The following is an 11,989-nucleotide window of genomic DNA, read 5'->3' as shown; positions in this document are numbered from 1 at the left end:
GTCACTGGCTGTACTGTATACCTGGGCACACAGCTGCATCCTGCTTGGCATGCATGCTGTTCTCCCCCACTGGGTAGGGAGGTGCAAGTTCTGCCCCTGCTCCCTCCTCCCCACTTCCCAGGTCCAGCTGCTTGTGGGGGGCTGGGATCCCTCTTACCTGGCTCTACCCCACAGAGCTCCAGGGTGCCCTTGCCAACAACTATCTGCATCCCCCTCCTTGCCTCAGCCATGCTTGTAACTAGGGCTGTGGGAAACACCATTGTTTCGTTTCAACATCCCTTTTGCCGTTTCGGAGGGACAGTGTTTCGTTTTGTCATTTTGTTTAATTTTGAAGCACTGTTCTGTTTTGTTTCATCAAAACTGTTTCGCTGTTTCAATGCATTTCGACATTTTGCCCACAGGCTGTAATGGGGAATCATGAAAATGCCTAAAGCTTTGTCATTTCTTGCCTGATTCAGATGCATATTGGCGGGATCGTAGCCCCTTCTGAGGGCATGAAGCCTGCCTAGTTTCAAGGAGATAGGTACAGAGGTTTCTGGGAAACTGCACCTCAAACTCGTTACAGTAAAACTCATGACACTTGCTGGAAGTGGCAACCTCCCATCGTCCAGTGCAGATCTGGGGGCTCGCATGCCCGGGAGGGCTGTGGGACTGTGCCAGACTCCTCCTGGGGGTGTGGGCCCCCAGATCTCCACCAAATGACAGGAGGCTGCCGCTGCCACCTGGGACCAGCGCTGGGTGCAGCCTGCACCCAGCACCAGAGAAGACTGATGCTGCCACTGGCCCCAGGTAGCAGTGGTAGTCTCTTTTCATCCCGCATGCAGATCCATGGGCTGCACCCTGGGGAGGGGGGGTGCGGTGCAGACCCCTAGATCTGCGCCAGATGACAGGAGGCTGCTGTTGCCTGGGACTGGTGCTGGGCACAGCCTGCTCCCGGTGCCAGGGAAGCCTGATGCTGCTGCTGGCTGCAGGTAGCAGTGGCAGCCTCTTGTCATCTGGCGTGCAGATCTGGGGGCCTGGACCCCTGGGAGGAGTTGGACAGTGCTGGGAGGGCAGGTTGAGCTCTGTGGGGCTGGCAGAGTTGGTCAGAGCTCAGCCCTGGTTCTCCTCACCTCCTGCTGCCAGGCTGCTCTCTGAGCGGCTCCACAGCCCCACAGAGCTCAGCCTGGTGGCGGGAGGTGGAGTGCGTCTCTGCCTCTGCCCACCTCCTGCCACCAGACTGAGCTCCATGGGGCTGCAGAGCTGCTCGGAGAGTAGCCCTGGCTCTCCCCTGCCTCCCGCCACCGGGCTGCTTTGAAACTCGAAACGTTTCACAACTTTTGAACCTTTCGAGTGCCCTCATTTTGTTTCAAAGCTTTCTGTTTCATTTCAGTTTTGCTGTTTTGAGCTCGAAACGCATCGAAACAGCTTCAAAATGAAACACTTGGTGAAATTTCGCACAGCCCTACTTGTGACCTGGTGGCTTCCCGGGGCAGCAGAGTTTGTTTACTGGGGGGGTACAGTGGAGCGGTTCTATGCCCCCCTGTTGGAGGGGCTGCTGCCCCATTTCAGTCTCCCCCAAGGAGGATTTTCCCTGTGCCCCTACCGCTGCCACTTCTCCTAGCCCCCACTCTGTCTGTGACATGCATGCAGCTTCCAGCCACCACCAGGACCAGGCGCCCACAAATTGCATTTGTGTCATCCCCCCACCAGCAGTTTTCACTGGTCCCCTTTCCAGGAGTGAAGTATGCGGCCAATTTTAATCCAGAAAAAAGTGTGCCTCAGGTATCCAAATTTTGGGCGACCGTGCACTGGAGTGGAAACTAGCATAAGCATGGTGGTAGAAGTTTGAAAGTCTCGCTTCTTTCTAAGGCAGCAGAACCTGCAAGGGGTTCATTTGTGACCCCTAGACTCCCATTCTCCTGCTACTCCCCCCTCCCATGTCCCTCTAGGTGCAACAGCAGCAGGAATCTTTAACTCCCCCCCTTGGCCTTTGCTGCTTGCCCCTACCCCAAGGAGTGGGGAAGTGTGGTATAGTGTGGTCCAGCATGCTCAGGGTAAGCCTGGGGCCGTGTGGATGAACTGTGCAGTGGTGGGTGGGGGATACCTGTGCAGACGTGGGGTGGGGCTAGGCAGGGGAGGGGTGTCATGACTCGCCCTGGTGCAGCCCACAAGGCATTTGGTCCTCAGCTGCTTCAGAGTTGGGACAGCCCCACTGTAAGGTAATGAAGTGATGGCAGCTTGTCCTGAGTATGGTTAGGGTGCTTGGAAGTGGTGCAGAATTTGAGGTAATGACTGCTTGAGAGCTTGCTCGTTGGAAGTCATAGGTCTCGGTTCAGATCCTTGCTCTGAATTGGGCAAAGAGTGGATCTTTTCTTTTGATCCAAAACAATATATGAGTTTTGGTTCAGCTTCCAAGTGAAAAATACCCTCCATATTTCTCCTTGCAGCATTTAATCTCATAATGTGGTTTTCCATATAGTGTTGTTTTGTGGGGGAGTGCTGTTGTCTCCATTTTGCAGGTGGGGAAAATGATGGATAAGAGACTGAAGTGCAGATCCTCAAAGGCACTGAGGTGCCAAAATTCCAATGAAATAATTTAATACTAATGGTGCCAAAGACTTGCCCAAGAGCATACAGTAAGTCTTTAGTGGAGCAGGAAATTGAATATAGATTTTTAGAATCTCAAAATAAGTGTCCTAAACACTAAGTCATCCTTCCTCAAGATTCATATGGTACTTCCCTTGCCACTGTTGAAGGATAAATCTATTAAAAAAATTTTTTTTTCCTCCATTAAAAATTCTTTCCCTTCTACTGGATCATGTAGTAAGTCTTGTGTATTTAGTGTCTGCTCCTGTTGCCCAGAATTTTCAACAAAGAAAAAATATTAATGGGACCTCTCATTGCTAAATTTAGGATTAATGGTATTGGCTCTTTAATTGACCTCTTCTTTTTAAGTGTTTTATGTAACTGAGAATTTACAAATAGCTGAAATGGCTTAAACATTTTTAATAAAATCACTTCCCTCTGAGTCACGTGTGACCAATGCATGTGGTTGATAGTGTTACAGGGTAGACACTATTCATCCCTTCTTAACACGTCATGCCTTGCCACATTCTTCCATAAAGCTATACATTTGTCCTTTCTTGGATTTAGGATGTATATTAATCCTTTTTTCATGCTTGCTTACTCCTCTGAGGAGCAATTAGTTGCTGTTTATTAGGTCCCCTAAAGGAAAGAAAAAAGGAGTTCTAGCTGTTGTGACACGCAGGGCTCCAAGTGTCTGATGTATTTGTTGGAACAAATAAGCTGGTCAACACATCTCTGCTGGTTACATCTCTTGATTGGGCATTGTTGCTTAGCTTGATCACTCTTTAAACGTGTAAGCATAAAAAGCAGAATTCTGACTTAGAGTCATAGGAAATTAGGGTTGAAAGGGACCTCAGGAGATCTTCTAGTCCAAGCCCCTGCTAAAAGCAGCACCAGCCCAAACTAGATCATCCCAGCCAAAACTTTGTCTTGCCAGGTTTTGAAAACCTCCAAGGATGGAGCTTCCACCACTGCTCGACTTGTGTAGTTTTTTTGTTTTTATTTGTAAGTAGAGGTCTCGACAGAGAAGTAAACCTGGATGTGCCTAGACGCTGCACAAACATCTGCCATCCTAAAGTCTTTGCGGTCCATATAGGAGAGAGAGACAAGGCAGGGGAAGAAGTCCCTTCCCCTTCTCCTTTTTAGAAGTAAGGAAACTTGGGTAGGAGACACAAGTCTGTGACAGAGCTGGAGTTTCCTAAGCTCTTAACTCATTATGAACAGATTTTTTTCCCAATTCCCACGCTGCTCTTGGGAAGATCTTCGTGGCCAAGTATTGAATTAGCCAGGCAGAGTAGAGTTTGAATGGCTGAACCCATGGCTGCTGGCTAGAGGCTGCTTCTGAGACAGCTAATGGGATTCTACAAGATCGTCTTGTTCAGGAGAACTGTGCTCCGACTCCTCCGCTCGAGGGGACACTGGCTACTTGGCATCTAACTGAATTCTAAAGCTGGGTTCGAAAGAGGTTCAAGTATAACCACCCCATGCACTAACTTGCACAGTCCTACAGACTCGCCTTCTTTTAAGCAAGTCTTTAAAAACAATTTTTCATTTTGCTGATTCTGTGCTGAAAGATCAGCCCTGACAAGAACCTGACTAGAAACTGGGTGAAATCTGGGTCCTGTAAACAAACAGCAAAATCCCCTTTGACTTTAATTGAGCTTGGATTTTACCTAGAGTGCTGCTAAGTGTGCAAGTAAACGGATTGAAAATGTGCTTGAGTTTTTTCTCTAATCCTCTTCAGTTACAGTAATTGGGTGTCTCTAAGGCCTAATTGGTGCACAGTTTGCACCGGCTTAACTAAGACTGCTCCTTAAATCCTAACCCTGGTGTAAACCAGGCTGATCCCTAGGGTCAGCCGAGAGCAGCCTCCTACAGGTTTCAGCTTTGTGCCAAACTTGTTCTGCAAAAACACGTGGGAGACTGTTCTCGGTAGTCGTGCCTCCGTTCTGGAACTCCTTCCCCTTGAGGTCCGTCAGAGCCTGGGCCTGGACATCTTCCAGAAGCAGCGTAAGGCCTTTTTTATTTGGGCAGCCTTTTACAGGTGGGGTTAAGTTCTGAGGCACTGTTTGGGAAGTTGTTTTGTTATGATTTAATTTTAGTGCTTTGTCTTATTTTCATTGCAAGTTGCCCTGAGCCTTTGGTGGGGGTGGCATAATAAACCTCTTTGAGAGTGAGCCCATGTGGAGCTTTGTGCTATTTATTATCCAAGCGTCTACACAGGGGTTTGTACTGTTTTATTTTGTAAGTTAGTACGAGATATGCCAGTGTCACCAAGATATAATTTAGTACGTAGGTAGTTACTAATTTGATCAACCCATTGGCGTCCCAGGCAGTACTTAAAATATGTTTATTACACACTTGTTTTTTTTTAAATATTTTGACTCTGAAAAAAATTCACGTCTGTGGTAAAACTATAGACTATAAAACCTTTGCTTTGCTAGCCCAGAAATCAAGAAGTTCAACAAGTAAGGTTGTTTGTAATAGCTCCAGATCTCCCTGACACTGCAAGTGGAAAGGGGCCAGAATCTGTGGATCTCTGCCTAGGAAGCAAGGAGCTAGCTCTGCTGTCTACTTCCTTCCCCCGCATCCAAGTCTCTGAGCAGCAAGTGGGAGATGTTTTGGACTCTCGTTCTGACCGGATTCTCTCTGGCCCTCTATTCGCTTTGCTTGTAAAACAACAGGCAGTTTCCAGTAATTCTACATGGGCCATCCCCACATTCCTAGGACAGTGGCAAATGGGGGGACCGGGCGGGGGGGGGTTCTGTCGAGATGAGGCTTGTGTCATGTGAGATGCTTGATGGTTTGGAGCAAAAGGTTTCTATGTGGACAGGCTTGTCTCTGGCGAATCCCTTTACAAAACTATGGATTGAAAATGGTTTTTGAAGTTAGGGAGCTGAACCTCAACCTTTTCCCCAGCTTGGTGCACTCTGCCATGCACCAAGCTAGGGAAAGGGAAGAGACAGGTGAGTTGAAAATTGTATGTTTGGCTGTAGTGACAGAACTGTGCAAAATGCTTGAAATGTACAGGTACCAAGTTGGAGGAAGAATTCTTTGTTGCCACAAAAGGCTGTAACAAGGTAAATAAGATAAGATAGAGAGAACTCTTAGGAAAATAGTAAGGGAGAGGTCAGCAAAAACCTCCCAATAGTATGCTATATTGATCAGAAAAAAGAAAATGTGTTTTATGGAAGTTATGAAAGCTGTATTAACATACCTACCTAAAGCTGTAGTAGATGTGTAGCTAAGAGAAGAAAACCAAGGTGAAATTGCCACATCATATCTCTGGCTGGCTGTGAGCGGCATTGCAGGTATGACCTGTGCTGCAGTAAAGGAGAGCTTAGGCACCTGAAATGCTGGCTCTTAGGATTGGACAGCTTGACCCTCAATGTGTCCTACTTCCTGGAGTGGGCTGTCTTTTTGTGTGCTACGCCTTGATCTTAAATGTTGCTAGGAGGATTCCTGGTTGTTGACTGAAGTGGGCACTAGTCATGCGTGAGGGTGCTACATGGGGCTCCACCTCCCCTTCCACACACCATCTGAGTATATGTCGTTGTCCAATTTACTTCCCCTAAGGTGTCATAGCCTCAGTGCTGGTTCACTGCGGGTTATTGATGTGATGTCAGAAGCAGGTCCACCATTTGTTGATCATTAGGGGAACCAATCTCTTCAATTAATTTCATTAAGCTATTAAATTAACAATCAGTGAAATCAAACAAAGAGTCCACAGTTCATTGAGCATTAAGAAAATCAGTCCAATTAATTTCACACAATAATCAAATCAATAATTAATGAAATCCAGAAAGTGCATAATTCATTAAGCATTGCAGAAATCAAGTAGTTAAATTAATTTCATTGCACAATCAAAATACTGTCAGTTCATTAAGGGCTAAGGCTGTTTCCACAATAAAGTGCCTGTCCTCCAAAAGATCCAGATCGTATAATGTGGTTCCTGCTGGTGAATCAGCTGCTCCCCACTCATCCAACCCGGTGGGTTACCTGCCTGCCAATTGTGTCATGCCTCAGTCAGGAAAAATAAATCCTCTCTCTCTCCACCTGGATCTGTGTGGGTGTCTCAGGGCTTTCACTCCCCACCACTTCTCCAGGGACTTGGGTACCTGTTTCTGGGTGCTCCTCTGAACTCTCAGGCCATGGAGGCTCTCCCTTCATTGGCTTGGTCCGCATCTGCTTCACTCTCATCACTGGGCAGCTCCATGCAGTGTCCTCACATCCTCCCATTACTCTCTCCCCTGCTTCTGCCCACGCCAGATGTCCAGTTACACAGCCGGCTCCTGGGCATCCTCCAGTGTGGAAGGAGCAGGAGCTCTTAAATGGAGGCTCTTGCTTTTCCTGTTGTTCAGCCATTGCCACTGCTCCTATCAGGATGCAGGGGGATCTCCAGTCCTTACCGAGCTAAAATGCTTCACCTGGGTATCAGGTGGGGAATTTCTAAACGCCTCCACTCTCGGGTTCCCCCTTGGGGAGCGCCCCGTGCTTTCACACTGGCTTTCTTCAAAGATAAATAATCATAATCATCAAAGTTAGGCATTTGTGGTAAAATGTTATTTTTATTTTCAGGGCAGTCTGACATAAGATTCCTTCTGCCGTCAGGATTTTTACCTTCTTGGTTGGCTCAGTGATGTCACCATCCCAGCAGAGAGACTGGGCCATCACCAGAGGTTTCTTTTATTTCTGATGTGTCTGATTCTGTTTAAAGTAGGATTAGTTGACTATATATAAATCATTACCATTCTTGTGCAGCAGTTGAATCGCACAGTGTCTCAGTGCATTTTTCATGGCCAGTAATTTTAGATTAATGGAGATGGACAATTACTTATCTCTATAGGTACCATTGAGCTTAAAAACTTTATAAAATAAGCAGAAAAATGGGTGATTTAAGATGGAAAAACAGGTACTTTGATAAGGAAGGGGAGGGATGTAATTCCCCTGTCTGGTGGTGGATGGTTGTCTGCCAGGAGACTGGAGGGAAAATGATTATACTTAGCTAGATAGAAATTGAAAGGAATTCATCAGTCTGTAAAGTGCTGTGGTGTAAAAGTGCCAAATGTGGGCCAAGGGCCAAGCTGCCTTGCTGCATAGGCTCAAGTTTGGGAATGGCTTTGCTCCTGGTTAGTGGATAAGCTTAGGTGATGCAACAGACAGTGGAATAGCCAGAAACTTTGCAAGTGGCTCTGGCTAATTCATACGGCGCTGATATCTGGCACTATTGTCTGTCACAGCAAGCTTCATCTTCAGTGTGGCACCTGGTTTCATAACTTATGGAGCATGAGGGATGGAGTAGTGTTGGGGAAGAGATGTCTGGGAGAATCCATACTATGATACTGAAGAAAGGGAATATTCACAGTGCTGGTTTTCCATGGAGTCTGTTTCCTCCCCTTTCATGCAGAGGTTTCTGGGTAGCCTTATGAGAGCCATTCTTTTGGAAGAGAAGGGCTGGGTGAAGCTGTGGATGTCATTTGGGTTATGGGGGAGAAGTACTGCAAGACCTTAATGTTTCCTGAAGGTGGTCAGATTTCAGCCTGAATGTTGGAAATAAGGAATATGAGTAGAGTGACTGCCGTTGGCACAGAGTGCCCAGAGTTGGTTCCAAGGCTTGTTTAGTGTTGCTCAATCTGATTTTCAGTGGCATTCAAGGAGTTAATTTTTATGATACCTGAAAGACCTGATATGATGCTAATTGCACCTAATGAAAGGTTTTACTTTATAAAAGTGCTGTTTACTTAGATTTATGGAGATTGATTGAAATGGAAAACATTGTCCTAAACTTTTAATAATTAATTTGTACACTGTTTGTATTTTCACCATTTGGCTGTATCAAACTCTAATTAGGCAGCGGGTTTTTTTTTGTTGTTGATCACAAGTCTTCTGGGGTCTTGGCATGTTCCTGAAAGCCAATGACTTTTAAATGATAAATTGAATGGAGTTCAGATCAAGAACTATGTATTTAATTGAAGCTAATGGTCAATGCTTTTTAACCAGAGTTAAGCTATTGAGAGTACAAGGGGACTACATGCTTTTATTAAAAAAAAAAAAATACCCACAAATACAAATTAATCATACCTGACATATTATTGCATCTGCTTGAAAGTGGAAAGTATGCACTGTTTAATCAATGTATGGGAAAGATGACTTGTTTAAATTAACGATTGGTAGTACTTCTGTATCTGTTTCACTGATTCTTGTTTTGTAATGTCTTGCAGCAGTGTTCATTAGTAAATTTTGATTGACATTCTCTGTCTTGTACAACATCAAAGACATTGATTACTACACCCCCTCTCAGGGAACTAATTTTTTGTCATAAAGATTTGAGACCCTAGTCTCTTTCTAGCAGTTGCCCTGTGAGAGTGTAGACCTCAGAAATAATGGACAAAAACTCACTGTTCAGTATTTTGCAAGCTCTTATGCCTTAGTAGTAGAGGGATCACGAGCATTTATGATGCATGATTTCTAATCTTAATGTTCATGTTTAATTACCTCTGATGAAAAAAATCAGTATGTAGGTTGTTATGACTAAAGCTGGAAACCTGTTTTTTTTCAGTCCTTTTCTTGATTTTTGCAGTGGATTTTAGATAATGCTGTAAGTGTATAAAAAGGCACCTACTATCCACACACAGCAATCTTGATGAATTTTTTGGAAAAATTTAGCCTCAAGCACAAAGCCAAAAAAAAAGCTTCTTTCCAAAAGTGACTCAGTGACGCTTGTTAAATGGAAAGAATGACAACTGTCCCATAGAAGAAAGTGTGGCTGGAGACATGAGCTATCTGCACACCAAGTGGCTTTTTCATGCTGGTTCCTGTCTTCAGCAAGGACTAGGAGCCAGATGCTTTAGATGGAGATAAAAAAAAAAATAGTAAAAAATAAACCCTCCCTTTAAAACCTTTTACGCATAATTGTGCAGACTCTGCCCCAGGGATGGGGTTTTTTTTCTCCCCCACAGCACTCATTTTCTTCTCTTTATTTAAAATGGTTAAAGACTTCTCTCATGTAAGTGCAGATATTTTTGTTTCCATAAATTACTTAACATTTATTGAAAAGCCCTGATGAGTTGCTAGTTTCATGCTATCTTGTAGTGATGTCTCTCTCCTTTAAAAAGGAAATGATAGCACCTTTGTATTGAGCTTAAAGGTGATTACCTGCAAAGAATTTTTAAAATGCCGGGTTTCTGTCCCCCTTCTCTTTTTTTCCCCCTTTCTTTTTGCTGATTTGATGGTGTTTTATCTTGTTCTCACCTTGACAATGTCAGAAACTCCATGGTGGTTCTTCACTGGTTAGCTAGAGAATACTGGAAAGGTTGGATGCTTGCTCTAAACTCGTGCATTTTTATTTGGCAAAAAAAATTAAAGACCTTTCTTTGAAGATCAGCAGTTATGACAGAAATAGTTCAATACAGAATTTTCCCAGTTACTGCACTTCTATTATCCTGTTTAGCTCTGTGATGTTGTAGTCTCCCTAATTCTTATCAGTGTAGAAACCACCAGTGTAGCTAAGATCCGTTAAAAAGAAAACGGTAAAGAATGTGAAGACTCGTGCACAAACACACAGAACCATTTAAGGACTTCTGTCTACAGGATATAAATGTAAGAAAGAGCATAAGCCTAACTTGAAACAACTTTAAGCATGACAAAGTTCAGTTTTAATACAAGTCAATTCCCTTTAAGCTCTGCCCACAGAACAGCTCCCTAAAATTGGGCTCAGTGTCTTTTTAATTAGGTTTGGTATTAGTTTTCCAGGCAAATGTGAAGTATTTTGTTTTGGTGGAAGAAGGGGAATTGGCCCACCAACAGTTCCTGCTTGGCATGTCTGTCCAGATTTGATGGAAATCTTATTCATATCCTCTCTTCAAGGTATAAAAACTAGAATTGTGATGATTCAAACATTTCTTTGTGCTAACCTAGTAGTGGCCAACTCACCTGGGACCCTGGACTGGATCTGGATTGTGGGGCTCCTCATGGACTGAATTCGACCTAGAGGCACAGGGGTGGCCATTGTGGTTACTGCGGTAGTGGTGAAAAGTCTGTGGGAAAGGGTCTGGTGCTCACTGTCAGTTCAGGATGGTGAACCAAGCTTGCCAGCAACAGCCATGGCTAGTGTGGCCAAAAAGCACTGAATACTGGAGTAAGCTATGTTCCCAAACTTCTGGTGGCCTGGCAGGCCAGACAGAGGTTCTGTAGGTCAGATCCTGTCCACGGGCCACATGTTTGATATGATAGTGTTTTTGAAAGTCTGCATGTGGATATATGTTAAATTTTAACATGTACAAAATAGTCATTTGAGCTTATTGACTTGCTCATCAGATAGCAAACAATGTGATGGAAAAAACTAGTGCTTTTTTTGGTTTATCAAATGGGAATCCAGCATCTCTGAAAATAGACAAAAAATGTTGCAAAGTGAATCAGCGTGACTTTCTACAATGAGAGGGGAGTAAACGCTTAGCTCTTAATTTATCTGCCAGCCTCTAGGAAAAGTTTGTGTGGATTTTTCCTCCATTTATTTTAGTGTAGAGAGAAGAACGCAATTTCTGTATAGACTGCTCTTTCAGTAGGAACTTAAATGGCCATTAAAAGTCCAAGAATATTTATACAGAATACTTTTGTAGCTGAAATACTGGATCTTGCTGCTTTGTCCCTTTGTGAAGTATGTCATTTTTCCCTAACTGTGACTCTAACTGCTTATTTTTATATGTACTCAAGGAATGCTTACCTCTCTCCCTAGTCAAATTCTGTTCACCAGCAGAGCCCATCCTGGCAGCAGGCAACTCCTGGGGGCAGTTACCAGTCTCCCAACCCTTACCAGGAAATGGGTGTCTCCTGGCCCCATGTCCCCTGCCTGCCCTTGGACTAGCACCCAGGGGGAGCTTAGAGTTCCTACTGGCTGGTGCAGGGGACTGGTGCAGGGCAAGAGGAGGCAGGAGCAGACTGCTGCCAGGAGCAGCTAATCTGCTCCCAAATGAGCGCATGTGTAAATGCCTGCCCAGGAGGCACATGTGTAGACACCTGCCCATTTACTCTGGAGTAAGCCCATCCAGCAACATTTGCACGTGTGAACGCACCCACTGTTAAGCGTGCCCCAGATCCATTCTAAAGGAAGTTTTCATCTAGTTGTTGCTTCTTGTCTGCAATGCTGAAACTTTCTGCTCCTGGAAAGTGATGTGTTATCCTGTTGCTGTCCAGTTAGCCAATCAGTTTTGATTTTTTTTTCCTTTGCCCAAAATATTCCCAGCATTTAGATTCCTTGTGTAATAGTTGAGCTATATGCTGCTTTTCCATAGTAAGATTTGTTTCCCTTAGGTAGTTCCTTCAAGTTTTCATCTACACATAAAATATTTAATTCTACTAATATCTGTTAAATATAGAGTTTAAACCCTTCTTTGTATATACCAAGTATCACTGGGGGGGGGGG

General features: G+C 44.5%; 1 protein-coding gene across 3 annotated transcripts in view; it reads left to right on the top strand.

The window, feature by feature from the left end:
* The window catches only part of RAI14 (retinoic acid induced 14), a 192,470-nt gene that overhangs the window by 7,695 nt on the left and 172,786 nt on the right, over positions 1-11,989 (top strand). The window lies entirely within an intron of this gene.

This window comes from Gavialis gangeticus, unplaced genomic scaffold (assembly GCF_001723915.1).
Source record: "Gavialis gangeticus isolate Ggan-Ray unplaced genomic scaffold, GavGan_comp1, whole genome shotgun sequence".
Classification (NCBI taxonomy): domain Eukaryota; kingdom Metazoa; phylum Chordata; order Crocodylia; family Gavialidae; genus Gavialis; species Gavialis gangeticus.
Note: the sequence above shows the minus strand (reverse complement) of the source record. Positions and strands in the feature narration are given on the sequence as shown.